Here is a 5,787-nt window from a genome sequence, read left to right as displayed (position 1 = left end):
CTTCAAACCGAGAATCATTACTTAATAAAATATGACAAATAAATAGTTTCAGGGCTTTGTGAGATTTCCAATTGCTGAATTTAAATATTTATATAATAATTCCCAGAAGGTTCCCTGTTTATAATTCCTGTTCTAAATGTTATTGTTCAAGTTATCTCTCCAAGAATTGAAGATATGACAACATTTTGTTTACCTTGAATCATCGAATATAATTGGAGACTATTAATTGAGTGATCAGCTGGTAGGAGTTAGTTAATTATTGTTGTTTAATTAAAGTAACTCATTGAAAGATTTTGATATAGTTAATTCTATATAATAATATAATTGATCTTTGGGAATTTTATTTTAAGGAATATCAATTCTTATGATAAATTTGCATATATATATATATATATATATATATATACTTATACTACTCAGAGAGAGAGAGAGAGAGAGAGAGAGAGAGAGAGAGAGACGTGGCCCCTTCGATTACCAACCTGCCATCACCAATACAATCACAGACAAAGACTTATAACGGAGCCGTTATTCTGAACGAGACCTTGGAGTCAGGAGTCTCATGAAGGCGTCCTTTGAAAGAAAATAAGAGAATTATCGTACAGATAGTAAGAATTGTTGTATAATGCCAGTGTTAAACAGTCACACTTAGTTCCTTCCTAACCTCAGACCCCATTCGAGTTCTCGTAATTTTCAGAGCAGTAGCAAAATCTACCTTCATGTGACTATCGTACAATTACTAAGAACTGTTGTGTATTGCTACTCCTAACCAGTCACTCTTACTTCAAGTTCCTTTCCTTAAACCCAACTCATCTGATTTTTCTTCGTTATCAGAGAACTGATGAAAAATACCTTCCTCTTATAAAGTACAATTTAGATATTTAATATACCAATTCCTACAAAACTTATTAGATAGTTTTTTGGTTTGATGGTTATGATGTGAATGAAGACATTTTTAAAATGAACTTTATTCCTTTTCAACTGAAACTAACGAACCTATTTCAGGTATGAATCATGGATTAACTGGATCATTAGTCTTTGCTAAGAGTTCATGAATTTAACTAGAATTATAGGGAAAGACTACACGAGATATCTGTTATCTTTGAAGTGTCGGTAAGTTTGATGTAACATTGTGGACGTAGGCAGGTTAAAAATAACAATATTAGCAAAGAAGGATTTGTTTCAACATTTCTTGTGTAGGTGGTTCAGTTGTATTAATGTTGAATACCACAGTATTGTAATACACTTATTCCAGCTTTGATCTTCCTAATCCGGTAGTTGAATCGGAAGAACTTAAAAAGTTTAAACTTACAGTATATGTTTACATGTTGAACAGCAAATGTTTTTTTTTTATGTTGAAAAGACTGGCATGTCTTTTTATAGTTTATATATGAAATATCTGTTTTAATGTTGCTATTGTTTTTAAAACATTTAATTTTATTTTCTCATTACTTTTCATATAGTTTATTTATTTCCATATTTCCTCATTTCCAGTTGGAGCCCTTGGGCTTAGAGCATCTTGCTTTTCCAACTAGGGTTGTAGCTTAACTAATAATAATAATAATAATAATAATAATAATAATAATAATAATAATAATAATAATAATAATAATATTATATTTGTAAACTTGATATGAAGTTTCTTCGTGACAAATTTCCTTATATATATTTTTAATTAATTTGAATTGATTTCACATAATTCGTTAGGATTAAAGGTCATCTTAACCACTCCAAATGCAGTTTTGCTCTCTTGGGGTAGAGTTCTCTTGCTTGAGGGTACACTCGGGTACACTATTCTATATTTTTTTTTTTCATCTTGATATTTTGAAGATTTTATAGCTTATGAATGGAAGATTTATTCTATTATTGTTACTGTTCTTGGAATATTTTGTTTTAATTGTTCATTACGTCTCGTTTAGCTTATTTATTTCCTTATTTCATTTCTTTATCGAGCTACTTTCCTTGTTAAAGCCTTGGGCTTATAGCATCTTGTTTTTTCTAATAGGGCTCTAGCTTAACAAAATTTAATAATGATGATAATACCATCATTATATTATTTATGCATTTATATACAGTATATATATATATATATATATATACATATATATATATATATATATATGTATATATATATATATATATATGTATACATGTATATATATATATACATATATATATATATATATATATTTATATATATATATATATATATATACATATATATATGAATATATATATATATATATTTGTATAAATATATATACACATATATACGTATATATATAGGCTATATATATATATATATATATATATACATGTATATATATATATATATATATGTATATATATACTGTATATATAAATATATATATTTGTACATATATTTATATATATATATATATATATATGTATATATATACTGTATATATAAATATATATATTTGTACATATATTTATATATATATATATATATATACACATATATATATATATATATATATGTATTTATATATATATTTATATATATATATATATTATATATATAAATGTGTATAAATATATACATATATATAAATATATATACATAAATCTACCTGTATATATATATATATATATATATATATAGCCATTTGAGATACAGAGGCTGAATATCTAAAGATAGAACCCTTTGCTGTTGAAAAATGTCAAACATATTTATGTTCTTATTCTGATGACTTTGAGCTAAAGGGACTTGATTCCTTTTAATCTCTCTCTCTCTCTCTCTCTCTCTCTCTCTCTCTCTCTCTATCTTAGTATTTTGATAGCAAGTAAGGATTCAGAAAACTTTACATGAAAAATTTAATAGAAATAATGAATAGTTCTAGAATTAATGATGTAATTCCAATACAACAAAGTATGATATTGTAATCTATCCTAATAGACAAAAAATCTATGTAACCTAAAGGACTTTACATCCTTTTCGTAAATAATCAAAATAAATATTTCGAAAATGCATCGAAAATTGCTAAAGAAAAATTCATTTTAATCTTAAACAACAATTAGCTAGTTCAACCGGTGATAGGTAATTACCTATAGCCCCAGGCAACAAGGAATACGTTACCTTTACGCGGAATGTTCCAAATTTAATCGAGGAAAAGGAGGCACTGAGGCCATCTATTGGAAATCAATATAAACAGCAAGTCCCTTCAGAGAATGAAAAAAAAGAAACTATTGTATTTCTTTCTATTATCGATGTATTAGGATTCTAAATGGAATATTTAGGCATATGTGAAGTATATGATATACATTTCTAATATAGACTTTCTAGTAAGAAGCACGCAGTATTACTAAAATTGATTTTGATATGTCATACGGAGGCTCATTTGACATTCTTCTGAAGAAAGTTGACTCTGAAATAATAGTAACTTACGGAGTCCTTGGATTTTTTAATTTAATTAAAATACAATAAGGATGGCTTCGAATTATATAAATGAATAACATATTAATAACTTTTCGAATTAATATACAAACCAGGTCAGAGATTCATCTTATAACTATAATAACTGGAATATGGCCAGAGTTGGCTATCCTGTCTGACAGAGAAACAGATCGTAAACAAAGCCTTCTTTTAGTTTGTAATTTAAACAAATATTTCAAGTAATGAAGACTAAAATGCTCACTCCTTAATACTATTATTTAAAAGCGTAGAAGCACAAGAAATTGAAAATATTTTCATGGTTTATTAACAAAGAAAGATGCCAAGACGCATCAGTTTCTCGTACCTTAATAACTTAAAGGAATTCCCCTCTTTTTTATGAATGAAATAAACTGGGCCGTCACTATGGCAACGAGTGTTTGCATCGTAGTATAAGTGGTCCAAGGATTCTAGAGCATGCAAAACTCGAAAAAAATACTTATATAATTACCATACCAAGCGGTTGTCAACATATTCAAATAATTACACGAACGCTCTTTTATATTTACACTATACTTTTGATATATAGATAGTTAACTCATTATGGGAACTGTTTAAAAAGACAATTAAATGTGACCAAAATAGAATTCAAACTTTTAGGTGATATATGGCAACTATTTTATACGTCACCTGACAGCGTAGTAAATATTGAAAACATCCAATCATCGTAGAGGATAATGACATCATCAATAGCCAATCGGAGCAAAGTAAAGCCACGCTAAAAAATTAAATGTTGTTTGTTAAGACTATACGAGTTTTATTGAATTAAAAAATCTTTATATTTACGGACACAGACACAAAAACCAGCTTTTCCTCGGAAGATATTTGATTCAAATGATGAAGAATTTGTTAATTACTTATACAAAAGAATCACTAAGTATTCATTAACTAGAATTAAGTCCTTTCTAATTCTTATTTTCCCCATTGAAGGAAGGAAGCTTACTTGAATGAATGCAAAATCTAAGTATGTTAATGTGTAATAACGATATACTAAGTAAATTATAAAACTGTTAATGATGATACCTTTTATAGTTGTAGGAAATGTTCTACTTGTATTAATTTTAATATATCTTAGGTATTTCTTAAGCTACATATGTATATATATATATATATATATATCTATATCTATATCTATATATATATATATATATATATATCCCTCTCTGATTGGGAATGCCTTAACGTAGTGAAAGGTTTTATGTATCGCCATAATCAACAAAGCTGTACTAGTCAGGGACACCCATACTAGGTTGGTTTAGTATGAGCGATCCGACGAAAATCGTCCACTCTCCGCAATACTCAGTGGCCAACATTGGGATGAAAACTGGCCAAACCCCAGACATGAATAAATATATGTCTGAGGTCTTTGTCCAGCATTGGACTTAAAACGTCTACATTTGTTGTTGTTGTTGTTTTTGTAATGGTTTTACACAATATACAGACTTAAGCATCTGTGTCTGATTATACAAAAAACCTACACTTGTGTAAATATATAAATAAATTCTTTAGGATAAACTTAAAATTTCCGGATACAACTATTTCTCAAAAAACAAGCAAAGTTTTGCGAAGCATCAAGAATTAGTTGAAATGGAAATTCATCCAGCGATGCTTGAAGTTTATTCCGAAAAAAATCAAGAAAGTTTGCTTGAAATTTCGGATGCGCAGTTTGCAATGTAATTTGCATCCTTTTAAATGAAGGCTGGAAAATATGCAGATTGAATGCAGGTGTAAATTGCTTGATAAATGCTGCTGCATTTAGATTAAAGGCTATTTTTGAGGGAAGTTTGGATTTATCAGAACTTGATAATCTCGTTCTTAGATACAGACAAATTACATCAGTATTTTTCCACTATTATCATTTTATTTTCTTATAACAGAGTACAGGTAATTCGTGACATACAACTACGCCTTATTGATCATTGAGTGCTAACATGTATAGATAATACATATTTCTCTCCAAACAACCACATAAACAATAACAACAACAACAACAACAACAACAACAACAACAACAACCACAAATAAATCCTTTTCTCGTCTACTCAAGAACAATGTCTTCAGAAATGTCATTATTCAAGTCTAGGATTGGCCAGTTTTCATCATCAAGCTGGCCAACTACTGACTGGTGAAGGCTCGAGTCTTTTGTCTGATCAGTCACAGCAAACCAATCTAGTATGAGTGGCATTAACTAGTACAGCTTTGCTGATCATGGTGGTAAGCAAACCCTTTCACCACGTTAAGGTGTCCCCATTCAGAAAGGGATGTATATATATATATATATATATATACATATATATATATATATATATATATAAATATATATATATATATATATA

Source organism: Palaemon carinicauda, unplaced genomic scaffold, assembly GCF_036898095.1.
Source record: "Palaemon carinicauda isolate YSFRI2023 unplaced genomic scaffold, ASM3689809v2 scaffold759, whole genome shotgun sequence".
NCBI lineage: Eukaryota > Metazoa > Arthropoda > Malacostraca > Decapoda > Palaemonidae > Palaemon > Palaemon carinicauda.
This window is presented reverse-complemented; position numbering follows the sequence as displayed.